The following is a 27396-nucleotide window of genomic DNA, read 5'->3' as shown; positions in this document are numbered from 1 at the left end:
GTTCCTCCTCTCAGTGCTTCTGCTCGGTAGAGCAATGCAGCATTTACATGTAGGCTGTAAATATGTCTAGCTTCTACATAAATAACCAGACTTGGGCTTTTGTCTCAAGGCTTCTCTGGGAGCAATCTCGATATATGAATAGTAAAGCTATGACTTCCCGGGGTCAAGCAGTAGCCTCACGTCCACACCAATGGGAAAACACGCTCAGTGTAAATCAAGTCTGATCTCAGTAATTACCCCACCAGGCATTTATGTTGGGCTGGGTCCCAATGCCCTACCACGATAGCCATCATCTCCATCCTGCACTCAAATGACCCCCTTTGCAGTCGAGGTCATCCTGGAACCCCATCAGGAGGACTGGATGAGGGAGGTCCCTGAGAAAACGTTTGCTACTGTGATCTCTGAGTCCTCAAAGGCTGGGGCTGCTGGACTTGGTCGTGTTCAGCATGAAGAGAGTGCCTAATCAATGCCCAACAGTCCAGGGACATCGGCAGCAAATGATTTCCAAGCCCATGCTCCCAGTCCTTTTTTGACCTTCTTTTGAGTTTAGCTGCCAAGCTTAATCCATGATTTTGTTTACCCTGTGACTGACCAAGTATTTTAACCGATTGGACATAAGTATCTCAAGCTTACATCCCCTAAAACAATTCCAACTTTATGTAACGAAACTTTATAAAGTACACATGAGTGAAGCAGGGCCAAGTCATTTTGAAGAGGCAAGAACTCGTGTAGGGAAGTCTGACGGCCTGATTCTGGCCTTTAGTGACTCAGAAGATGAAGATGAAGATGAAGATGATGAAGGTTTAACTGCTGCTTCCTGGCCCCCACTTGAGAGCTCATTCCAGAAGACCACCCCACTGTGCAACGTGACCCAACTCTATAAAGCTGCTGGTTGAACATTGCAAAGGCAGTCATGAGTGGCAAGCCCCAGAGTCAACTTCGCAGATCTGTCAGCCATGAAAACACTGGACCTTCCCCAATTTTCAGGACTGGAAAGAGATTTCTGCTTGTTTAACGTAATGCAAGTCTGATTAGGGAATGCTGGTGTATAACAACGCGAGTTTTACCTATCCTCTGGGAACAAGCAAACAAAATAAGCAAATACAAGATGACCAAATTGAGGGGAGAGAAGGATGGTCAAGAAAACTCACGATTCTCCATCCTCTGAAGATTCTTGAGACTGTGATAGGAAATGGACCACATTGCCTACTAGTTTCAAGGAGTTAACAGTAATAATAGGTGACATTTATCTAGCATATTTTACGTGCCAGGCGTTGTGCTAGGTGCTTGTACATTTTCCCATTGACTTCTTACAAAACTCTTAGAGGTGGGAATAATTTCTAAGAGTAGTGAGGATAAAATGAACTAATGCACATAAAAGTGCTTAGGAATGATGAAGTGTTATAAAGATTCAAAGATTCAATGCATGCTGTTATTTTATTAGATGACCCTGACATTCCTTTTAGCCTAAGAATTATGTGGTGAAATAACAGATGCCCAAAAGTTATGTCATCTAGTGCTAACATATACCACAAAGCATCACCCAGAGAAGTCACATCAGCTTCTTAGAGAGGGATAGAAATGCCAGGCAACCTGCTTAGGGAACCACACAAGTGCAGAATCCTCCTTCAGTAACCATGAGGGCACCCAAGTCAAATAGGTCAGCAATCGATGAGGACAGACATGTTGTCAACCCCTAGCCCTGGTGGAAAAGAAACCAGGTTTTTCATTGCCTGTTGCATCTTGGTTAGTGTTTCTGATCAGGGATATAGACGTCACAAGGTTTGAGCTCTGCTGGACTCAATTTTCTTATCAGTTGAATGGGGATAATAGTTCACATGTTTATACCAACACATTAAATGAGCTGATGTATTTGAAAACATCTATCAAAATGCTGACATACAGGAAGTCATAAAAAATAATAATTAAACACCCACTGGTTCAGCCTGGTTGGGAAACGAAGACCCAGACCTGGTGGGGCTTATGCAAGGAGACACCTTCTGTAAAACGGTGGTGTTTGAAGGGAAGCCAGCCTAGAGGCATCGGAGCTAGCGAGTATCAATGCCCTTTGGGCAAGAGCCTTGTTTGTTTTTATTCACACAATGCCACCCACCTTGTCACTGAATCACTCACTCGTTGTTGCCCATTGTTTTTTCTGGAGTGCGGAGGCACATGAAGGAGTTTGTGTGGGGGACATGGTAGAGCTGTTTCGAATGTCATTAAGACATACTAAGCTAAAGGGGCCAGAACAAAAGCTGGGGCCTGTAGATCAGCTGTCAGAGTGAGCACCCAAGTCAACAGCTGGGGGACGCACAGCTGCACTGTTAAAACAGAGGCTTTGGGATCTGACAGAGCTGTGTGTTTGTGGGCAAATTCTTGAACTTCCCTTAGCTTCAGCTTCAAGAATTAGACATGACAATTCACGGAAAGCACTTGAGCAGTGCACAAGAGAGGTTCCATGTTGTTATTTTGAAGGCCCTTTTATATACATCAACTTAAATTATTTCGTTTGAAAGTGAGGCAAACAGGATAGGAACTAAGGACAGAGATTTCCGGATGAATGAGTTTCTTAATACCTCCAGCTCTGTGTTCCAGTCCCAGTTCTGACAACAGCCCAGTCTAGCAGCTGTTGGTCTGCCCTCTGCTCTCTGATGGAATTAGACTAAATTATCTTCAAGTGGTGTAGTTTAAAGACAACCTATGCAATCACGTGTGTCCTAGAAGTGAGAAATGAACTCTGTCCATATTTGGAAGTAGAAGGTATGAGGGCAGAGGGAGTGGAGGGTTGGAGGTTGAATCACATGGCTGCCATTCAGTCATATGTCCTTTCTTTCTTTCTTTTTTTTGTGTGTGAGGAAGATTGTCACTGAGCTAACATCTATGCAGATCTTCCTCTACTTTGTATGTGGGACACCACCACAGCATGGCTTGATGGGTGGTGTGTAGGTCTGCTCTCAGGATCTGAACCCATGAAGCCCGGGCCACCAAAGCAGAAGCAAAGCACGTGAACTTAACCACTATGCCACCAGGCCAGCCTCCCATAAGTTCTTTTTAAAGATAGGCTTTAAAGGTTCTGAAAGGCAGATCATTTCTGGCACTTAGTCCTCAAGAGTTGTGGAGGCAGAGCCCCAGATGAAAGCATTTCTTGGCTTTTCCCTATGGCCTGACTGCCCTGCACAAGGTCCGTGGGACGGCTGGCAGCAGTGAGATGAAGGGCGTAAATGGAGAGATGGAGCTTGATGGATTTGGTAACTGCTGGTGACTGAGCTCCTATTGGCTACAGCTCATCACATCTACGACCCCAGATTGGAAACTCACAGGTTGGGTGTGGTCTGTGAATTTCCCCCATTTAAACTTGGTGGGAGGTGAGTCTGACCCACAACGCCACTGCGCTCTGAGGGCTTCCGGTCCCAGCCCCAAAGCCCATCTCAGCAATTTAACTGTGGATCAGAGAGGATGGGCAGGTTACATACTGGGGAGAGGCAGCATGAAGAAAAGCACCCGGGACGAACTTGCTTGAGTTGATCTGGCTATCCCTTTACCCAGGTTCTCAGAAAATGCTGCTTGTTTCGTCCTCCACGTGCTCAGGGTGAAAACCCAGAAGGTTTGGCTACAGTAAGCCAAATGTAGTCATTGGAGACGACAGATCACAAGGCTTCAGGGTAGGAAAGTCGACATGGTCATCTGAAAGCCCAGCATCTTCCCTCCCAGAGGGGTGGCAGGGGGCAGTCCGTGCTGCCTTCCACCCGTTCTCGGTACTCACTCCCAACGCACTGGCCGCTGTCAATTACATAATAGCAGGGTGATGTTTTTGCTTTGTGTACTCAATGTGTGTATTCTGTGTGTGCGTTGTTTGATTGTTTACTTAAGATAGAGTGTTTTACCTCAAATAACACTCTTCTAGCAGCAAGGACCCTCTCCTTCAGAGTTACTCTGCAGAACTTGGAGTTGCTCCATAGGTAAACAGCCCACTCTGCCGATTTGGTGGGTTATTACTCAAAAAATGTTCTTTTTGTGGCGAAGTTGGGGGTGTTTAGACAAAACGACAAAATCTAATTTTAGGGCCTCTGAAAAGCCTTTATTCTTTGCCACAAAATGGTCTGAAATTTTCTCCTAGAAATCTCAACCTTTAGAGATTCTTTTCTTAAGCTTAAGGCTTTGTTCCCTGGCAACATGCTAGAAAAACTGCGTAGGACAGGACACATATTAATGCTTATCTCTCGATTCTACTTGAATAGGGATGAGTGTCAGCTTTTACAGAAAATTAATTTTGCCAGGGAGGGAATGAGGGTTGCTTGACTGGGTTGGCAGGGAGGGGAGTGAGAGAAAGGTGAGAGGGCTAAGAAGTGGGGTTCTCTTTAAAAGGCCAGGGGTATAGAAAATAACCATGCCATGGTGCAGAAGCAAAGCTTTCGTTTTTTTCCTAAGTTTGAGGAAAATCTGCCCTGATGGTGAGGATCTGGGAACACTGAGACGCACTGTGTCCTGGGCTTCCCTTTAGCCAAGTCATTGTCAAAGGGTAAAGCCATAATTCTTAGACATTATAAAACGAACATGTCAAAGATTTTATGTCGCTCAATAATTAACGAGGGAACCCGTAAGATGTTGCAACTGGTTTGAAGGAGAATTCAAAGAACCTCACAAATACAGGTCAAGTAGAATACCAAAATCAAAAATAAATGGTGACACTTCAAACTTGAGTAAACCGCCTTATCAAGAAAAGTCCTTAGAGCCCTCTTTATTGATTGTGGGGTTTGGTATTATCTCCATCAGTACAACTTTTCGTTTTTAAAAGCAATGATAAAAACCTGATTCTGTTGTAGTTAATTGTAGTGAATTGTTACAGAGTTTCCCAGTGTTGACCTGTGAGCCACCATGTTGATTTCTGGAGAGGGGAAGGTCTTCCTTAGGAATGATGGGAGAGATGCAGAGATTTTCTTCCTCTGCGCTGACGTTGTGTGTGGTCTAAGGGGATCCACATCTCAGTTTCCTTTTCCTCCAAATAGGAAAGATACCAGTTTTAACTCATTTTTCTTTGCAAGAAAACCAGAAAAATGATTGTCAAGTGAATTTAAATGGCCCCCCTGGCCCAGCACCCGAGCACACAAAAGTTGCTTAATTAAGGCTCTGGCTAATGCATCAGAAATCCAAGTAAGGAAAAGGGAGATCTTTCATGGCCTGCCCAACCCGATTGGTGGAAACCTCAGCTCACAAACACCCCTGTCAGTTCTCCTGGCAGGCTCCCCCATGCTGTTTGTTTGCAGTGACATGACACGCTGGCGCCTGGAGACAGGGCAGGGCGGGGAAGGCTTTGGAATCTGCACAACTCATCGCCCTCCCCCACCTCCGCAAAGCTTTGTCTTCAAGCTCTGTCTCTGGGGCCCTCGGATCAGATTGCTTGCTTCCAGGTGCCAGAGAGACACTTTTCTGTTTGTTCTCCCACTCAGATTGCCCTCCATTTGTCCTTCCCCCAGGTGGGGGTGGCAAGTGACAGAGGTTGTTTTGAAATGAATCTTTCTTCTTCCTCCCCTCCCTTTCTTCCCCCTACCCCCTCAAACTGCGAGAGCGTTTTGGCTTCTTTCCATCAATTGGGGATTGTGTTGGAGATTTGAGCCTACTCTTGTTCCCTGTAAATAGCCCAGAAGCTAAGGTAGGGGTGCAATCTTTCGAGGTGAGCTATTCTTGGGGGACAAGTGGGAATGCATGGAGCTGGTTGCACTGGTGAGAGCTCTCCTTTGGTCCTAGACTGTGCAGCCTACAGTCCCCCCAATATTCCCACCCTAGTGACCTTGTCACTGGCTTATTTTCTACTCTCCCCACGCATAAGGTATTACCCAATTTGAGTACTTTTCATGCCCCAAACAGCTGGCAAAGATTCCATGTCCTGCTGTTAACCGATCCAGCCTATGACTCTTTGCTGAGGATATTTTCCTTTTGAAGAAGATACTTATCAGTCATTAAGATGACAGACCTTCTGCATTAGTGAGGAATTTTTGTGTTGCAAGTTGATAAAAACCCAGCTCAAACTAGTTTAAGCAAAAACAGGAAGGTGGTTCTTCACAAAGCTGACAAGTGCCTAGATTCAAAAGCGATCACCAAGACCCAGGCTTCCTGCTGGCCAGCTAGACGTGTTTAGCAAATAAGAGTACAGGACACTCCATTAAATTGGAATTTCAGAGAAACAACAATTTTTTTTTTAGAGTAAGTATGTCCCATATTGCTTCCTATATTTTATCTGGCCTACTCTACTGGCATCCTGTGTCAATCTTCTCCTTCTCACGTTGGGATTATTCTCAGGCAGGCTCTGACCATGAGGAAACAGAATCACTGTTGATGGTCCTAGATTCACATCTCAGGATTTAGGAACCATGGAAGAAGAACTCCTGTTTCTCAAGAGTTCTAGCAAAAATCCTAAGGTTGCATCTCATTGATCTGGCTTGGGTCTTGTGGCCATTGTGGAAGTAAACTCTGTCCAAGGGGATGAAACACTGGCTAGGTCTGGGTCATGTGCCTACCTCTACAACTGGGGTATAGATTTAGCCACATAGGAGCCACTTGGATTAAAAGTGGGTAGGAGTGTACCCAAAGGAAAATCAGAGTGCTATTACCAGGAGAAGAAAGATGAATGCTAGCTAGACATCAACTCCAAGGTCCAATGGTAGGCATTCTCTAGGGCAAGGCTGTCTGAAACTCCTCACATCACACATTAGCTTCTTAGAGTCTGGTGTGGATCCTGGAGGAGTGGACCACGATTTTGCTCGCAAAGGATGAGTTTGGAGAATGGATGGCAATCTTGGTAGCCCCTGAAGCAGCAGCAATGACAGTACAAAAATACTTATTTAGTACCTTCTCTGTGTGGCCTATAGTACCCAGAATGAGTCCTACACAAACACAGAAAGGAAGATTTTACTGATGTCCATGAACTTACATTCTAGTGAGAGATATCACATTGTACCTTGTTCTAGAATTTCGTAATACTTTCTTTGTTTCTATGTACAAGTAATTATGAGTAGACACAGAAGGGGTGAATTAATTCCAGAAAAAGCTTGCTGGAGGAGATGCATTTGAGCTGGATCTTAAAGTGTAGGTAGAGTATAGACAGGTAGATATGGAGAAAAGAAAGAGAAAAATTCCAAATGGAGGAACTAGAAGCAGCAAACCTGTTGGCTCCAGATTGCTGCTCCTTCACTGGATGGCATTGCCTTTCAGGGAGATGCGTCTTGAGGTGGGCCCTTGACCTTTGCTCAGGGCCAGATAGGCATTAAGGAATCCCAGGAAAATGAATGATTACGTATTCTGAGTGAGCTACTAATTTGGCACTCCTTCAAGTACTTGTTCACAGTTAACGTAAAGAGAAGACTGAGTGATACGAGAGGATGGGAGTTGGAGAAGAGGGACTCCAGGTGGGGACACTCAGCCCCTTTTCTATTCCCCTTGGCAAATCCACTCTGGCCCACTCAACAAACGAAAGACCTGCAGTTAAATGGACTCATCTTCCTTACTTAGCAAATATCCAGGGTTACTTAAGCTTAATCCTTGGAGAAGGGAGGGTCTCGCCTCCTTGCCCCAAGTGACTTAGTATACCTTCAAAGCACTCACACTACTCTTCTTGAGGTGAATTCTGATAAATTCCATTTTCTCACCCTCTATTTTATTTCCCTGGTAACCTTTAGCGTGATAGCCTTCTTCTTCCTCCAAATCCGACCCTATCCCAAAGGGTTGAAGATTGGAAAATGTTTTGCCTCTCCAGGTCATGGGTGCTTGAGTGTGTTGTTCAGAGGAGAGCTGAGTGTGTTCCTGGCTCACTTAGGCAAAGCCCACTCCAAGTGCAAGGTTTTCTCCTGGAGTGAGCATCAAAGGCTATAATAGAGGCTGGGAGCATGAGCAGTGGTACCATTAGGTGAGATCCCTGGATACTCCATTTAACCTGCACTATGTGACCCCGGAAATTCAGAACAATAATTGAGAGGCCATTGTTCACCTGATGACACTTTTCTGAGGACTGCCATCTTCAAGGATGGACTGCCCTTTGCTGGTAGAACAGGAATCCAGTACTTGAACCCACGGCCCTTCCTACTCACAGGTTACACTATTCCCCAGCCTAGAGGTCTCCTTTCGACATGACTCCATGCCTCCTTTCGACACTGGCCAGATCAGGATTCCCCGACATGAAAAACCCTGAATTAAATTTTGCTTGAGAAAGTGTTATTGTTTCAAGTTTGTGTCTTTGGGGCCTTTTTTTTTTCCCCCCAGACAGATCCACGTGTGTTATGGTGAGGATCCCCTAACGAAATAAATTGGAATATGTGGTTCTTTAAAAAGATGACAGTGGAGAAAAAGCTATTTAGAAAAATAAATATGAATTCAACCCATTGTAGGGTCAAGTTATACTTTTGAATCTATGATTGGAAATGGAATTGAACCAGACAAGAAAAAAACAACATGGTGAAATAATAGATCGAAATGGTATTGTGTCATTTTTCTGCCCCCAGGAGAGATTGGACCTTGACCCTCCTGTTGGAAAATTGGGTACTATTCTCTTCTAGGGAGAAAATGGGCCAAACTTCATTCCATTTTAGGGTTTGGCTATCACTAAGTTGATCCCTATGGACAAACTCAAGGTCCCCCCACGGCCCAGCCCTATCCTCTGCGGTGTGTGTGCTTACTTGTGTTCATGCCTATCAGCTCATGTTGGCATTGTCACCCCCTTTATCCTGGGATCTCCTCCTCCACAGTGAGAGTGGCATTCATGTCTCTCAGCTACCAGAGCCAATAATAATAGCTTAGCCTAAAATGTCCCTTTTATTTGTTCTCACTCTCTCCATCCCTCTTGAAAGACACTATAACAGTCCTCCTGGAGGAATCTTAAATGCATATTGTTAAGTGGGAAAAGCCAATCTGATAAGGCTGCAGACTGTATGATTCCAACTCTACGATATCCTGGAAAAGGCAAAGCTGTGGGGACAGTGAGCAGGTCAGTGGTTGAGGGGTAGGGGGAGAGGAGAGGCTGGAACATAGGGGATGTTTAGGGCAGTGAAGCTGTTCTGTGTGCCATTGTAATGCGGAATATATGACATTATGCATTTGTCAAAACTCACAGAACTGAAAAACAGAAAGATTGAATCCTAATGTAAACTACAGACTTTAGTTAATAAAAATGTATTAATATTGTCAAATTACCACACTAATACAAAGATGTTAGAAAAGGGAAAACTGTGTGGGAGGGAGGGAGAGAATGTCTGGGAGCTGTCTGTACTTTCTATTCAATTTTTTGATAAACTTAAAACTACTTTAAAAATTAAAGTTCGTTAATTTAAAAAAAGTGTCCCTTTTACCCCAAGTATTTTTTTTCCCATTTTCCCTATCTCTGGGTCTCCCTTTAGGAATGTTTGAGTTGAAAGTGACTTCGATTTGCTGAGGGTTAAATTTAGATCTCCAAATACTCCTGTATCTTCAGCATTTCAGATTATTTCATTAAAACAAAACACAAACTTATTGTTTATTGTTTCTGGGCTAATTATGATAATTGGCACATGTTCACTCAAACCGTGAAGCTGAGTCTCGGGCAACCTTCAAATTAACACGATGTTCTTGTTTTCTCCAGTTCTGTCTTTTCAGATCGTGGCGTCTTCGTTCTTCTCCTCCCTGTGGCTTCTCACGGACCTAAACACTGTCCATAAGGCATTTGTGCACGGTTCTGGTGAGCACCGATCTTGCACGTAACTTTACAAGGGCCGCTTTCTCTTGACCTGGTTGGGAAGAACTTTGTCGCTTCTCTTGCTGACCCCTCTTGACCATCCTTAAATGCCTCGTAAGAGCCGACTTGGGAATCCACTGAGTTTGACTCAAGAGTGGCTCATTATCTTAAAAGCCCTGGTCACACGTATCTGGGATGATCCCTGAAGACTCTCCAGATATTTATTTAATGAGAGCTGCAAACCCAAACAGAGAGCTGTGTGGTTACAGAAAGAATTTTAAACAAAGTCCTTGAGCAGTGTTCGACCTCTCTCTTCTATAAACAGGCTCTCTCTGTCATCACGCGGGCTATCCACAGGGTCCAGAGGTATCTGTCTTAAGACACTGGAATCACTGGGTACTGCACTTCCTCAAGCCAGAGAAAACAGCCCCGGAGCTCGGGGAAGGATGCTCCCGAGCAGGTCGTTTAGCAGGACTGTCTTAAGAGCCAGAATATTGTCATTCCCCCATTTTCAGCCCCAAAGGTAGGCTTCTGGGCTGAGAAGCAGAGAAGGACTTGACTTCTTTGTAGAGAAGGACATTATAGGGCTTCTTGGGCATTATGAGTGTTATGCATTTTATACAACCCAGTGCATTTAGCCCTTGGAGATGGGTGTTAGGATTCCTCAGTTTATGGATGAAAAGGAGGGGCAAGAAGAGAAAGTAACAGGTCCAAGGTGAAGTGGCAAGATCATCCCTCGGGAGCACACCATCCCATGGTAATATAATGCAAGACACAAACGCGAGCTGCGCATATGATTTTACAGTTTCCAGTAGCCAGATTGAAAAAAAAGTGAAATAAAGAATCAGGTGTAGTTAATTGTAATAATGTATTTTATTTAACCCAATGCATCCAAAACATCACTTCAACATAAATTAATATAAAAATGTTAATAAGATATTTTCCCTTTTTCTGTGGTATAAAACTTCAGAATCTGGTGTGTATTTATGGTTACAGCTCATCTCAATTCAGACCATCACATTTCAAGTCACATGTGGCTCATAGCCTCTGTATCAGACAGTGCATTCTAGAGCTTCTGCTTTTATCCTCGGATCCGGTGGCATCACTCGAGGTCTGGTTTGCCCTAGCCCATCACTGAATTGTATTTTAACATGATGCCCTGGCCTTTCAGTGAGAACACAGCCACATGAAGTGTGACAGCCAGCAGACGCAGAGTGGAGAGGCGCTGACTCTTTCCAGCTCGTTCACTGGCCCCACAGCCTCACGCTATTGAAAGCAAATATTTTATTGTTATCCTTCCAAAATGATATGCCTCCTTCTTTGTCATAACGAGTGTTTTGTAGCTGATTCTGTGTTTTGTTTTGCCTTGACTAGTAGGAGGCTTAGGGCCAAATTGCACTCAATTTTAACTATGGATAGATACGTGATTTAATGGGGAAATATAATAACATATTTTGTTAAATGTTCTGGACTAGATGAAATATTCACAATCTGCTCACAGTAAAGTCTCCTCTCTGGTAATGGACTGTATCTATTACCCTTCTCGGGCAAAAGGTACTATATATAATTCAATATGCGAACAGCCCTGGGAAGTCTGTTGTTCAGTTACGAGGCAAAGCAGGGATAATTTTTTTACTTTAATTTACTTCTGAAGCTTTCAGTAGGTTTTTCTTTCTTGAAAACTCTTAAACTGTGCTTCCAAAATTAAGTAAATCACACTGTCCTCTTTTCTCTTTCCTTTGTGTGATATAAAGAAATGCAGAAAAGAGAGAATAATATTTTTCCGAATGACACCAAGAAGAAGAGTTTCCTCTCTCTGTAGAAATGATACATAGATATGGATCTTTTTCTGTGTCTCCCCAACTTCTGTTTTAGTATTTAGAAAGAGTTCTGGTGCTACTCAGTCTATTTCACGAAGTCCTGCCAGAGACGTCCCCACAGCTGGTGCTGTCCTGTTGCTGGCTCTCTTACAGGCATTTGCAAATAATTGTCTGATGAGATGGATCTGAAAGGAGCCTTTCAGGTCTTTGAGATCATCCAGTGTAACTCCCTCATTCTACAGATGAGGAAACCATAGCCACATCCACCCACGGGGATAGTAACATTTGCAGTGGTGTCATCTATCAGAGTTGCAAAGAGCAGGTGCATTAACGGACCTTTAGATGGAACGGAAGGCCATCTCAGAGACATGGGAATTCATGAAATGTATCTTTTTATTCAGACTCCAAACATGATCTCTCGAGCTCATTTGCTTTGTGATTCCTTATTGGTATCACCCTGCCAACTCAAGCCCAAGCCCTCATGACTTAAAGAAACTTTATGTCTGTCTAAAATGTATTGTGTTGGTTTATCTTATCTTTGATGATTTGTGTCACCATATGGAATTGAAATATATATACACATGTGCTACTTAATGATGTTTTGGTCAACAATGGACCATGATGGTGGTCCCATAAGATTATTACCTTATAGCCTAGGTGTATAGTAGGCTGTGCCATCTAGGTTTGTGTAAGTGAAAAAATCACCTAACTAAGCATTTCTTGGAATATGTCCCCATCGTTAAGCTATGTATGCCTCTGTAGGTGTGTCTGTATACATATATATATATATACATACATATAGAAAATACATAAACATTTATATAATAGAAGTTATATAGTTATATATATGAGGTTATATAATATAGATGAAGTAGAAGGAGAGGAAGAGAGAAAGGTTAAACGCTGAGAAATAATAGCATATCTCTTCTTCTCAATTCCTCAGGCACGTACGAAGCACCCACAAAGGCCACGATGATGGACACAGAGAAAAGTAAGACAAGCTCGTGTTCTTTTCCTTTTAAGAACTAAATGGAACACTTCTTCTACCACCTTTTTTCCACTCCACCAAATCTTTTCCTTTCTTAGTCTTCCCCGTCTTACTACAATATACCATTCTGTAATCAGATACATTATCTAAAAGACAAGGAGTTGTTCTTGATTCCCACCTCTGCCTTCCACCATCCAGACTCTCATCTAATCATCATTCCTTCACTTCCATCTCCCGGATACAGCTCACCTCTCTCCATTTCTCTCCATCTGCACTGCCGTCACGCTGGGTTGATGCCATCACCTCTGTTTGAACTCCTAGAATGTCCTGCTGCCCCTCTCCTTCCGCTATAATCCATTCTTCACAAAGCAGTCAGCAAGCTCTTAAAAGCCAAATCAGATTATGTTCCCTCCCTGTTTAAAGCCCCTCGGCACAGTTTGAATTAAATGCAAACTCTTCAAATGGCCTGTGCCGTTTAGCTTCTTCCCAGCTCTGCAGCCTGCTCTCAGTCTCCTCTCCTCTGCTACCAGAGCTCTAGCCACACTGAGCACCTTCCACCCTCCCTGTTGCATTGTCATGATTAACCTTACTCCGCTTCCGTGTAAACAGTGTGATGTGCGTGTTAACTGAATGTGCAGACTATCTTCCATCCCACACTCTAGGAGGCAGTTAGGGAATATTTCAATCACCGTGATGAAGAATCCATGCTCCAGAAATGGCCCGGGAAGGGCTTTAACTGTCAATTTCTAAATCTGCATTAGAAGGTACGTTAATTAGCATAAGCAACATTACAAATAATTTTTCATTGATGAAATGAATGCTGTTCAAGAAATATGATTGGCTAGAAGGTTGTACTCACTCTGAAGGAAGAGTCGTTTGTATGGCTGTCTTTCTGTGTGCTCACTAATAAATGCTTGGGCATCTGGTGGAATTTGGTCTGAGGCTTGTTTCCATTGCAATATGCCACCTGGCACCCGGTTGTGGAATAGGAGCCATATGGCTAACCTCTTACTCTGGCTAAAGAATGTGATAGTTGTGAACAGCCAGATTGGCCTGAGGTGAGGCCCTGCCACTCTCAGAGAGGCAGAGCTCTTTCACACTTCAGGAACTTTCCACCGCAGTGCCCTTTGCTGGGAACGCTCTCCCTGTCTGTCCCCTGATGACCATCTTCTGAGTTAGCTAGTTTCAACCTAAATTTTGGTTTCTCAGATTGGTCCTGCTTGACCACTCTTTCTAGGTAGGTCCCCCTGTGTGTCAGGCACTCATCTGACTGCTCTCTGATCGGATCCATCCCTGCTCCTCTTCTGTTCTGTTCTGAATCACAGGGAACCGGATCGGCTCAGATTTAGCCAATGGCAGGCACTACTACATGCATACAACCAACTTCTTTTATGAAATCCCCTCCGTTTATAATTGGGTAGCTCTGTTTCCTGATTAGACCCTGTTATGCTCTATCTTGTTATGGTAGATTGTGTCACTCTGCTTTGTATTTTCCCCGTAGCTCCTTTCACAACTTATAATTGTTTGTGTATTTGCTTACTAGCATTTTGTCTGTTTCTCACATCAGACTTTGATCTCCATGAAAAGGGATTCTAGCTGCTTTGGTCACCATCACATCCTCAATGTCTTCAGAGTTCCAGGTACTCCATAATAATTTATTAAAAGAATAAATAAATTTAGTGCCTGGGGTTTTAAATCTTGGATCCATGAACCACTCAGGGGACCTATGGATGAGTTTTAGGAGATAAATAAACCTTCTGAAATTTAATGCAAATGTTTGTATGAATTTTTGTATGTGTGCTTGCCCCTTCATTGGTGAATGTCAATAACTTACAGTATAGTTTCTGTGTATTAAGACCTAAAAATTAAGTCAGTGCATCTAGTGGGAGAGATGTACACATGTACAATTGTTATTAGAGTTTTCTAGTATTGATATTAATAAAAGTACATCAGAGCACAGAGAAAGAATGAGCCCCACTTTCTAAGTTGTTCAAGCCAAAAACTGAGGTGTCATCCTTGATGTTTCGTTTTCTCTTACTCTTCACATCCACTCCATCAGCGATTACATCAGTTGACTCTACCTTCAAAACACATCCAGAACTTGACCTCTACCGTCATCATCCTGGTCCAAGCCACCATAATCTCTTTCCTGGATGGGTGAAAAGAGACTCTTGTCTCACTGTTCAGCTCTTCCCCTTAAGTAGTCTGTTCTCAACCCTGCAGCTCAAAGTCTAACAGGAGTCAGATCATGTCACTTATTTGCTCAAAACTCTCCAGGCGCTCTAATCTCACACAGGGTTAAAGCCAAAGGCCTCCCAAAGCTATCTGAGATGCAGTCTGTCACTCTCTCTCTTGTATCGTTTCTTACCTCTACCTGTAGCCCAACCAGACTTCCCAGTTGCCGTTTCTTCTCCCATCACAAAGCCTTTGCTCTGGACGTCTCCTCTACTGGAAGGCTCTTCTCCCCTACAGCCTCTTCTTTGCTCCTTTGTCCCTTTCAGGTCTCTGCCCAAACAACAAATAACAACCCTGCTCCCCGGCTCTCTGTCCTGCCCATCCTGCTTTATTTTTATCCATAGCATGAATCACCATGTGACAAGCTATTTATTTACTTATTTATTTGTTTATTATCTATCTCTATGATTAGAACATGGCTCCAACAGGTCAAGGGCTTTGTTCAATTCAAGCATAGAGCGTGCCTGGCATAGGGTAGGTTCTCAATACATATTTGTTGAGGGACCATGATGGTGGTGGCATTTACAGAACCATAAAAGATGATAAGGATTTGGAGGGCAAAGAAGGATGGGTGACAGGGAAAAAGGCCAGTGACAAGCAGCCCTCAAGGATGGCTTGGGATAAAGTCTTTTCCTCCTGAGTATGTTTTAGTTTCAGAATTTTATATTCACCCATCACCCGTTTCTCCTCCCTAAAGGTCCTGGATAAGTCCGTACCCAGAAAGAGATTCTGCCTCACACACAGAATTGGTTCCACCATTTTTTTTTTCTTAATCCGTGGATATAAGTGTCAGAGTTCAACGATTGGGTTAAAGGAAGTTAGGCTGGAGAGTTTAGTTAGTTAATGCTGTTCCAGAGTGAATTCTTGACATACCTGTTGAATTGATGATTAATGCAACAGATGATTGGGTTGGGGGGCAGGAACTGATGTTGGAAGTCGAGCAAGGTTAAAAGGATATATACACAGATATACGTATGTATATATCTGTATGTATGTACACAGAGAGAGAGAGAGAGACTGAAGCATAACAAAACTTACTGAGGAATTGAGAAGCTCCAGGTCATCCAATAACTCTTTTCCAGCCTCTCCCATCTGTCATCCTGAAATGCTGGTGAGATTGACTTCAAGGAACACAGTCAACTTTTGTTTTTGGAGACTGCCGGGTAAATATTACAGATCTGGAACTGTTGGCTCACAACTTCAAAGCCTTGAATAAAGCTGCTGGATTATTTGGAAGCCACCTGGCAGGAAATTTAACTTTTGCAGTTTAGGGTATTTTTTTTCCTTCCAATTTCTTAATTCCTACCTGCCTCCTCCATCCTCCTCAACACCAAATTAGCTATTTGAATGCCATAGAGGTAGTTTAGAGCTAGGTACCAGCCAAGGTCACGAGGCTCAGTGTATAAGAAGTGGATGCCAGCTGTATTTCAGACACAATCTCCAAGACCAGAGAGACAGAGGGAGGGGGGTCTGGACTTCCTGATCCTGGATTTTATTCTCTCTTCTGTGTGCGCGTGCACACACACACACACACACACGTGTGCAAAACATTCCTTTCTACTTTTAATTTCCTGCTTCTAGAAAGAATGGTGTGACAACTTTCTGGGCCTCTTCTATCTGCCTTCAGTCCTCCTTTTTTGGTCCCCCTCCCCATGGATGCTCTAACGCTCTACATGAGAGGGTAAACAGAGAGAGTAGTCAGCAGGGAATCAAAGAAACAAAAATAAAATAGACCCGAGAGGTCTCCAAAAGTTAACAAGAGCTTTTGAAACCTAAATCCACACTCTGGAGGGGAGTAATAGTGTAATAAACTGTGAGAACTCAATTCAAACAAATATGTGATCATAGTGATCAGGACTTACAAAAGCTTGGCTCTGATTCATGAGTTTGCTAATTATTTTCACTGTTTTCAATGTTAAAACTAAGTTCAAGACTTTCCTCTGGAATATTATATATAGCAATAAACTCTGTCTATTTATTCACCCATGTTTATATAAATAGATAGAGATATAGTCTATTTCTATAATGACTCAATGTTTGCATTCTGCGGTCAATGTACATTCTACCAGCACGTAGCTTGGTGTGACCCACAGTCTGTCTCGATTTCTGCCTTCTAAATGTCTAAAATCAGTTCATCCCAATAATCTGTCTAATGTTAAAAACCAAAATAAAAACAAAGAATAGGCTTAAGATATGCATCCTCGTTAGTTTAATGGAGCCCCTCCTTGTGTATCGTTGTGAACACCATATTTGAACTCGTGTGCCCGGTCCATATACTTCAGCCCCTTTACAGCCCTAAAGCAGTCTATATTTAAGCAGTGGATTAATAAATGTGAGTGATTCACTCACCAAGTATTTTTTGAGCGACTGTTAAGTACCAGGAATGGTGTGAGACTCCAAGGATACAGGGCAAAAGGAACCCGGTCTTTGCCTGAAGGAATTCACAGTGCCATGAGGATTCCGGCAACAGCAGTCTGATGTGATGGATGCTGTGATACAGGTAGAAAGTGCAGGATGTGGTGGAGCCTCCAGGAAGTGTACCTGACCTCCAAGACCCTCTCTGGGGAAGGGATTGTGGAGGTGATGGAGTTTGAAAGAGCAGCAGGAGTTAGCTAGGTAGAGGGGATGGGGTGGGGGGGTCTGAGAGCGTGTGTTCAGAGAGCAGTGTGTGCAAAGGCACAGTCACCCCAGGAGGGCTTGTGCCACTGAGATTGTCTGGTGTCTCCAGGGGGAGAGTGTGGAGAGATTCAAGGCAAGCAAGGCTGGCGAGATACTGAGTGAGAAACAACATCTTAATGGGTGTTAAGAAAAACCCAGGTGCATTGCAATCTAGAGGTCAAGTTAACATTTCAGAAAGATCTTTTCTTCCTTAAGAAAAAATCAGCATCTCAAGAACTGGGTCCATGTTTGGCCACTGAGTCCAACACTTCGACCCAGGCCTGCAGCTAGTAGGCCTTCTACGAATGTTAGCTCTTATCGTACTGTGTTGTTCCCACCATAATTACGTGATGCACCTGGTGCATAATTAAATTCAGTAAACATTCATTTCCTTTCTCATTCACTGTTTAGAAAGCAGATACCGAGTGAGAGGTATGACGGAAAGAAAGTGGCCCAGGAGGCAGGGGGTGAGCCCAGATGACCCATTGGTGGCCCACTTGGCTCTGAACTGTGGCTCTCTGAGCAGAGCCAGGGGCTTGTCTGCGGTGTGTGGGCCTTCAGTTATTGCTCTGCTCACCCCCTGCCCTGCCCAGGGGAGACACACAAGCAAAACTGCCTCCGGGGAAATTGCACCCTCGCCAAGCCTGGAGGGCCACCCTGTTTCCTGTTGGCCTTGGATTTTCTTCTTTGGTCTGAATGCATTTGCATTGTTCTCCAAGTCTGACTGAAGCTAGAGGGCATTCTATGTAATCCCTGAGCTGGTTTCCTCTGATTCAGAACACACGCATGTACACACACATGCACATGCATATACACACACACTAGCACTTCCTCCTTGCCAGGGTCCCAGGAGGTGAAAACTCCATTTTATTTTATTTTATTTTATTTTGCTGAGGAGGATTGCCCCAAGCTAATGTCCATTGCCAATCCTTCTCTCTCTCTCTTTTTTTTTTTTTTGCTTGAGGAAGATTAGCTCTGAGCTAACATCTATACCAATCTCCCTCTTTTTTTCTGTATGTGGGACACCTCCACAGCATCGCTGGTGAACAGAGTAGGTGTGCGCCCAGGATCCAAACCTGCAAACCTAGGCCGCCAAAGCGGAGTGCATGGAAATTTAACCATTCAGCCACTGGGCCGGGCCCTGAAAACTCCATTTTAGTAGGTGGTAGGTTCAGGAATGTCATAGTTGTCTTAGGCTCCGAGGATCCCTGAGAGTTCTCCCTTTGTACAATGGCCTGATTGTGAGGTTGACGGGCTGAAAGTTCATCTTAAACAAACAACCTCAAACCTTAAACCCAAACACCACGGCCGCACTCCTGGAATCAGGTCTGTTTTCCTAGAATATCTGGTTACAGCATTTTAAAAATGAGCAACCTCATTATCAATCGTGTTTCTGAGAACCCAGCATTCTTTCAGAAAATACCAGCTCTCCAGGGCTGGCAAGAGCTGCAAAACAGAGCATTCTCTCGCCTGCCACCCCCTCCCTCAGGCAGCACCCAGACAAGCCCAACAGCTCAGTTTAGCAAAAAATGAACACCAGGACTTGATTTCCACTAAGAAGCTGGCATCCTGGGTAACAGAGTGAGGGAGTGGGACCTTGCTCAGAGGTCTTAAAGAACAAGAGAGACTTTTGTACTCGTGCTGTCTCAGCATCACACTACTGGTGAGAACAGGGGGCCAGAAGCTGGGTTTCATTTCCCAGCTTTAGCACATACTCATTGTGTAATCTTCAACAAAGCATTGAAATTCTCCAGGCTCCAGTTTCTTCACCTGTGGAATAGTGATAATGATTGTGAGGATCAAGTGACGTGGTGCATGGGAAGATGCCTTGCAAATTAGAAAGCCTTCAATATTTGAAAGGAATTACTTTATTCCTCTTAATATGGTCTTTCCTTGTTCCATATATACATGTGTACATATATGAATGCATAGAGCTTTCTTATCTTTCTTCAACTAGACTACACACTCTTAAGAGTTTTGGAGAACAAAAGTTAATTTGAAGTACGTTTAAAACACTGCTCTTGACACACTGCTGGGCCCAGAGTGGGCATGAAATAAATGTATGAAAGAATGATTAAATTATGTTGTTCATAATCTCCTATTTAAGAAGGTAGGGAGCTATGTACTGAGTTTTTTTAAATTCCAAATATCTCCATATATCTCTATCTTGATTGATCTATCAATCTTTCTATTTATCTATTGTGTGTGTGTGTTTCTTTTTTTTTTTGTAACATCTGTTGCTAATCTTCCTTTTTTTGCTGAGGAAGATTGCTGCTGAGCTGACATCTGTGCCAGTCTTCCTGTAGTTTGTATGTGGGTTGCCACCACAGCATGGCCCCCAAGCAGTGTAGGTCCATGCCTGGGAACTGAACCCAGGCAGCCAAAACAGAGCACACCGAACTTAACCACGAGGCCACGGTGCCAGCCTTGTCATATGTGTTTCTTTATCTGCAAGTGTATTTCCTTTCAGAAGACTCAGTTCCCAGGGTTCCTCATGTTAGAGGCAGCTCAGCAGCTTGCATAGAACATGGTATCTTCGCCGAGAGATTCCATTAAAAAGTTCTGCTCCTCACTAACTGTGACTTTAGTCACATTACCTAACCTCTCTGAGCTCCAGATCTGACATCAGTAAACTGGGCCTGTGCCTACCTCACTGGGTTGTGGTGAGGATGGAATGAGACAGCATACGCAAAGCATGTATCGTGTGCCTGGCCCTTATTACCGGTTTGGTTCAAGGTTGACATTCTACCAACATAATTAATGGGGGAGGAGGAGGAAATGGAGTGGCAGACATGTGAGAGGGGTGACACGTGCAGCAGGAGTCCAGGAGTGAGCAGGGTACCCCTTGAAGGTCCTTCTAAGAATACAGCCTGGCCCTATGCTGAGATAAGCCCCGGGGCACAAAAAGGACGAAATTAGAGCTTTGAGCCTAAGTATATACTCCCATTCCAGTGAGAAACCTATAGTCGCTCCAAGCTGACCACCCAGGAGACCCATTCAAGAGATATCAATGGTTCTGTCCAAGGAAACACTTGTGGTTCTGCGTTACAGTCTCCAGGCGGGTTAGGAACTGAAATAAGAAGTGGGAAACACATCGCGAACATCTCTTTTTTCATTCTCTTCCTAGGTGATATCATCAAGTCTCAGAGCTCTAAACATCATCCACATGCTCACAACTGCCAAGTCTGTATCTGCCCCCTGGACACGGCTCCCAAACTTCAGGCTTATACATTCAGCTGCCTACTCTATATTTCTCCTTCATATCTATTTAAAAAAAAGTGCAAAACTCAGTTTCTGGTCTTCCTCCCTCTCTTCCTGTATAAGTTTTTCCTAACATCCCTTGGATCTCATGATTGGTTCCATGCGTTACTACACAATTTTAAAAAAGTTAGCACTAACAGAGCAAAAGACTAGGTTGCAAGGACTGTGCTAAGTTCTGGGAAAACAGAATAAAGTAAAGAAGAATCTCTGCCCTCAAATGGCCCACTATGCAGGAGGGGAGACAGTCCCTTCTTCCAAAAGTATTTATTCACGCATCTCAATGTGGTAATATATGCTGTAGAAACAGAAAGGGCAGAGAGATGTCCCCACAGGGTGATACTGAGGAGATGACATTTTGAGAGCTTCATGCCATTTGGTGGGTATTGTGGTTCCAATTAGTTACTCTCAACCTATTTGAGAGGATTACGCAAACTCACCCCGTAGGTCCGCTTTGGCCACGTGACTTGCATTTGTCAGATGAAATGCGAGCAGAAATGTCGTAGGCAACGTTTCAGCAGAAGCCTTAAAAGAAATCACCAGGTTCTGTTGCCCTTTTCCTTTTTTTGCAAGAAGGGTATGTTCCAGGGAGGGGCTTCTCCTTCACCCTGGATCTTGGAATGAAGAAGATCCATGGCAAAGGGCTGCAGCCAGCCAGAAGGTCAGTGAGAAATAAAACTTTGTTGTTGTAAGCCAACAAGATTTTGGGTAGTTTATTGCTGCAGCATAAATGACTAAAGCTGACTAATAAAAATATTGGTACCAGAAGTGGAGTGCAACAGAAAACCTACAATGTGTGACATTGGCTTTCAAGGTTAAGTGTTACGTACGCAGCAAGGAAACTTCTTGGTGAGTCACGCTATTCAGTGCAGAAACATTTGGTAAAACCGTTGCTTGCGGTATCTTGGAAGGCAGATTATATACACGTAGAAGAGCTATATTTATAAAATCCTGTGTGACAAACCACCCCTAGGCTCAGTAGTATAGAAAAGTAAGCATTTCTTTCTTATTCATGTGCCTGCAAGTTGTCTGAGGTTCAGTTGATCTAACCAGGGTTGGTTGGGCTTGGTGCCAGCTAAATGTTGAGTCTTTCTGCTCCTCGTGTGTCCCTAGCTCCTTGGAGCCGTGGCTAACTGAGACATGTTCCACTTGGGATGAAAGGCTGGAGCGGGAGGATGCAGTCCTCCCATGGTGTGGGTAAAAGAAGCCGTGAGTGTTTGCTAAATCATGATACCATCTAGCACGGTACCTAATGAACTCATGGCTTTAGGTGAATAAGGGGGAAAGAGCACAGAAACTGTAGTCATGTGTACTGAATTTTATTGGAGGCCCAATACTTAGGAGACACTTTACTTGGCAAGCCACAATTTCTCTAAATCTCAGTTTCCCATTTGAAACATAGTGAAAACCAGCTTTAGTATTTTTTGCAAGGAATGGAAATTCTACTTAGTCCCAATAAAGGCAGTATTGGGTGATAGGGTAGACACTCAGCAGAAACAGATTTTGTGGCCTTAGGACAGAGAAATAGGCAGCTCAGGGGACCCCCCGTGCCCTGTAGATCTTCAGTCAATGGTTCTGCCATTGCTGTGCCCCAGCAAATTGCCACGTGTCTGTTTCTCTTCTATCGAACTTGAGTCATGTGTGTGTTTGTGCATAGACACAGATGTGTTACGATCTTATACGCATACACCCTAAACTCTTTCTATGATAATAGGAATAGAATTTGTTTTGCTCCTTGGAGGGAGGAGGAAGCAGAGATGAAAAGAGCTATTCAACACCAAGTCTTTAGCAGAGTTGACTAAAAATAAGATGTTTGGTATGAGAATATTTTTTCCTAAAAACTTGTCAATTTGTGATGGCATTTCAAGTATGGGTCGGTGTGAGGGAAAACAGAAGTAGTACTTGGCTGGAAGGGGACCATGAATACACAAAGCTGAGAAAATAATAGATGCTATGATCTGCAGAGAGCCTGGGGCTTTTGGGGAGTTTGAATCAAGTTTATCTAAATCTGATTGGCACTCTCCTACACTGACAGAACCAGCTCCCTCTTCCGGGCCCTGCACTTCAGAGGGCCCCTTTCTGGCTCCCTCCCATCATTTCCCTCCCTTTGGAGTAAGGAGTTTGTGGAGTTGCGGATGTGTGTATCTGGAACCCACGCCCTTCTGGGTCCCTGGGACCCTGGACTCCCCTGTCCAAATGGTCCCCAGCTGGCTTCTGAGCCTGCACAAGCCTCTTGCCTAGGTCCCTCTGGAGAGTGGATCACTCCACCAGTGTGTACACTTCTGGGCCAGAGGAGTGGCCAAGGAGGTTTGTTTGCAGGGCTGTGGATGGAAGTTGGGTGTTGGACCCTAAGATGTCCACACTGATATGTGTGAACCCCTTCTAGTGCTGGATGGAGCCAGGGGTGGGAAGAGAAAGGGCCAGGGGCTTCCGTTGGTGGTCTTGTACCCCAGGCCTGCACGTCTGAGAAGGGGCTTAACTCTGACGGACAGGGAGGCCACAGCTGACACCCCTGTGACATAACTGGAGGGGCATTGCAAAGCCCTGTCTGAAGGTCAGGTCATGCTTTGGGCAAGCCTGCCCTGAGAATTGACCCCCAACCTCCTCCCTAGCTGGCCTAGGAGTGAGGCAGCAAGAAAAATCCAGCTACAATTTTAATTTTCAAAAGCTCATGCATCTGGATTATGATCTTGTAAGAAAAATATTCCATATGCAGCCACCTGTAAAGCGCAATAGGCAAGGCTTGGTTCTCTCTCGGGGCAATAATTCCTCCATTCGGAATGCTAGCAATGTCCTTGCCTTGGAAAGTTTATAGAGCTTATATCCTGCCTGTTCATCTTTAATAAAGAAATGTTAAATATTTTAAAATAAACATTCTTTAATGGGCCAGAAATACAAATCCTCCAGGTCTTTTGCTTCTTTAAACATCCTGAGGGCTATAAAATCCTCTGGGTTGGACTGAGTGCCATGTCAGGGGTGTGCCCGACTTGCTTGGCTTTTGGGGTTCTCTCTGGTTTCTGGGGCTACAGCGGGGTGAGGAGAAGACTCCAGCATCTCTGCTCTTTTGGTTGTGTCTGTCTTCTATCTACATTCTTCCTGCTCTTGCCTGAGTGCACTGAAGGCTTTCCAGCTTTCTTTTTCGGTGCTTACTTTTCCTTGCCTGAAGAGACAAACTCCCCACTGTGTCCACCATTGACACAGTGCTCTTCACACCAAAGCAGGGTCAACCTTCTGTCCCCACCATCCCTCATCCTTCCCTAGGAGTCCTGTCCCAGACCACAGAGAGGAAAGGGCACTGGCCTTGGAACCAGATGGCTGCGTTGCAAATCCAAGGCCCTTCATTTACTAACTGGATAATGTTGGGCAAGTCAATTAAAAATACTCCTATTAGAAAGAAGCCAGGAATTCACATATTCCTTCCAAAAATACTTACCCATGACTAATATGTGTTAGATAGCACGAGAGGCACCAGGGAAACAAAGATGAAGCAGCCAGGTGAAAAGAGAGTGAGCAATTACTTTGTGATTTCAGTACTTAGGGAAATTAGTAACACCTGGCTTGCCCCCCGCTCCGTGCACCCACCCCAGGCAAGTTGTGAGGGATGAATGTGGGAATGTTCTAATTGCGCTCTACAGACGTAAGCAATCAACTGTTGAGAAAGAGGAGAGAGTTTAAAATGACCTTATTTTATTTCAGAGTTTTACACTGAGAGCTGGTGGGCAATAACTGAGTTGAGTAGATCTACCTTTTCAGTGTTTCAGTTTTTGTAATCTCACCCACAACTTCCTTTAAAAATATATGCGGGAGCGCACTAAGGTTTAAGTGAATTTCAACAAAATTTGCTCTGATGATTTGAAAATGGGATTCCCCCCTGGGGTATTGCACAACTGGGCTTGGGACCTCGGTCTTGGAATAAGTGGATGATCTTTCACATTGAGAGGAGAGGAAAGCCACAGGACACCTCCCGTCCAACAACAGAGATCATTGTACACTGGTGGGGCAATCAGGTCAAGAGTGAAAATCAGAATAATCTGAATACAAATCATAACAGAGAAAAAGGAAATTTTCCATCCCTACAAACTCCTGGAGCCATGGATTAGAGTTATAGATACTGCTGTTCTCTCAGCAAAAATGTATTAAGACCATATGTAAAGATAAATATTCTGGTTGGAGCAAGATAGGAAAACAAAAAGCAAAGAGCAGATCAGTGGGGTTCCTCATGGACTGCTGTGTTTCCACCCACACTAAAGGATACTCAGAACCGCAGGAGGGTTAGATCCTGTTCATCCTTTCATTTGCGCATTTATTCAACAAATATTTATTGAGTACCTGCTGTGGGCTGGGACTGCAGAAGGAAGCAAAATCTGGCATAGCCGCTGCCTTCCTGTGTGCTAGTAAATGACACTGACATTAGTCAAATAATCACACAAACTCCTCTTCAGTTGTGGTGGGGACGATCCCTATGAAGGCAAAATTTACAGAACAAAGGGAGACTCTACTGAAGAGATTTGACCTCAAAGGGGCGCCCGCCGTGGGTCCGCTGAGGAAGTGATGCTGGACCTCTGCTTCCATCGTCACGTCTCCTCTGTCTCTTCAGCCTTTCTCGTCCATCTTTTAGAGCCCCTTACGATTGAATTGGGTTCATCTAGATACCCCAGGATACGCTTCCCATCTCAAGGTCCTTCATTGAATCACATTGGCAAAGTCCCTTTTGATATGTAAGGGAACATATTCACAGGTTTTGGGGACTCGGATGTGGAATCTCTGGGAAGTCATTATTCTGCTCACAATACCAGAGCATCTGTGTTTAAGCCTGAGGAGGAATTGGAGCATAAGTGATCGATGAAAAGACTTTTGCAGCTTTAAGCGACTGGAGGTCGTAGCTTAACCGCACTCAGGCTCAGCCAAAGAAACTGGATGGAAGGGAGACTCTCAGCAGGAGTGGTGCTGAGTGAGCCAGAGGCGCAGCCCAGAACTTCATGCCTGAATGGAATGTTTATGGTGTACAAGGCTGCTCCGCTCTAAAGGCAAATAAAATTCTTGATAATCCGAGGGATTTGCGAATTGGTTTGAGAGTACATGGGATCTGGCGCTATTCCTTGCCATGTATACAGCAGGGCTGCCTGCGACAATCCCGCGTGTTATTTCTCTAAATGCATCACCCCTGCCCTTGGAAGGAGTCTGGTTTCCTGCTCTTTTGGAGACTCCAAGTATGCGCTGTTTATTAGCATCCCCCTCCACCCCCTCACACACACCTCTTCCCAGAAGAATCTAAATTGCTTTAATCGTATTGTGTGTTTCCCTAGGAGAATTTTTCCACTTCTAGTTTTTCCAGTTTGCTTTTATGGTAATATTTTTTTCTTCCCTCTTCACTTCCCTGAGGCATAAAACATAACCACTCCCCCTCTGGTATGGGACATTTACTAGGAAAACTCAAGAGGCCTTTACTCCCAGACATCAAGGGAGAGTAAAGAGAAGAGATTCCACACCACACCTCCTGTGCCTGGTAGGCCAGGTGGACAGCTGCTGTGGGCAGCGCTTTGCAGAGGTTGACCCAAGGCCACCTTCCATCCCACTTTCCCACCCACTGAGAGCTCAAGTCCTCTCCAGCTCCACACAGAACCCCTTCCTAAGGAGTCGGGGCCATGGGAAGGTGGAGAGAGGTATAGGATTCCATGAACAGGCTGGGGCTTCTCCCGGAAGTCTTCCCAACCCAGACAAACAGAGATATCACAATAAAGGACTGTGGTGAGGGGTTCAAACCATCATAGTCAGGATCTTCCAGAATTCAGGGTGGAATCATAGGTCTAATTTTACCTTTCTAACAGCCACTTTCCTCTCCTCTCTCCCTTTGGAGCTTCCAGTATTAGCATTAACTGGCTTCTTCTTTGGGAGGAAGGAAAAACTGGGAAGTCTCAATATGAGCTAAAGTCCTCGGAGCATCTGCTTCCTCACTTGTAGAGACTGAGGTTAGACTAAGGTAGAGGTTGAGCTTCTTCTGTCTGCCACCCCTTTGCAGGCCATGGGGGAGACACCTCCCCCAATCTCTGGACCCAGAAGAGGCAGGTAATCACGTCCTATCTTGAGAGAGATGATATGTGATAATGTATGCAAAGCACTTATAAGATGCCTGGCATCCAATAAGCTTTTACTAAATGTCCACCAAGAGGCAGGATGATGATGGTCATGATGGTGACGATGACTCCTCAGTTGTTCTAACCTTCCCTTCTAGTGGGGTTCTCAAGCTTTAAAAAGGTGGGGACACTTGGAAAAACTCCAAGTCCTTTTCCCCAACTTTTCTCTACTGATAAATAAAATTCTTAGCGACTGAACCTGCCCCTTATTTAACTGGACCACACAGGACATTTCTGTCAAGTTTAGCTTTGATTCTTTGTTAGTCGTGTCTTTGTTGGTCTCTATCAGTTCTCATTTCTAAGTGACTGACTGCTGTGGGGATGTTGCTTGTAGATTATGATACTCTGAGGAGTAACTAGAGAGTCAGAGAATTCTACAGTTTCAAATTCTTTCGATCCTACCACATTCCTCCCAAAGCACCCCTTTCAAAATATGAACTATTAAACATGTTGAGCATGTTCTGGCTTAAATCATCAAGTCACGCATTTTCCTTCTCCTCATAGGTTGGACAGCTCAGAGTGGGTTGTGAAAATGACCTGCTAAATGTTCTCCTGCCTGCACCCCCCTACAAAACCAAGTTGATTAGAGACAGACCAGTGTCTCAG

The 27396-nt window shown here is 44.2% G+C and overlaps 1 long non-coding RNA gene across 12 annotated transcripts in view; it reads left to right on the top strand.

Annotated features, from left to right (window-relative positions):
• The window catches only part of LOC102149067 (uncharacterized), a 314317-nt gene that overhangs the window by 193580 nt on the left and 93341 nt on the right, over positions 1–27396 (top strand). For 8 of the 12 annotated variants that reach the window (XR_011439480.1, XR_011439481.1, XR_011439482.1 and 5 more), the window contains 2 exons: positions 9605–9700; positions 12461–14145. This is a non-coding gene — a long non-coding RNA (uncharacterized lncRNA). The remainder of the gene's footprint in view (positions 1–9604; positions 9701–12460; positions 14146–27396) is intronic. The other 4 variants (XR_002808459.2, XR_011439484.1, XR_011439485.1 and 1 more) reach the window with 4 other exon arrangements.

Source organism: Equus caballus, chromosome 6, assembly GCF_041296265.1.
Source record: "Equus caballus isolate H_3958 breed thoroughbred chromosome 6, TB-T2T, whole genome shotgun sequence".
Classification (NCBI taxonomy): Eukaryota; Metazoa; Chordata; class Mammalia; order Perissodactyla; family Equidae; genus Equus; species Equus caballus.
The sequence above is the reverse complement of the archived record's forward strand: the minus strand, read 5'-3'. Positions and strand labels throughout refer to the sequence as shown.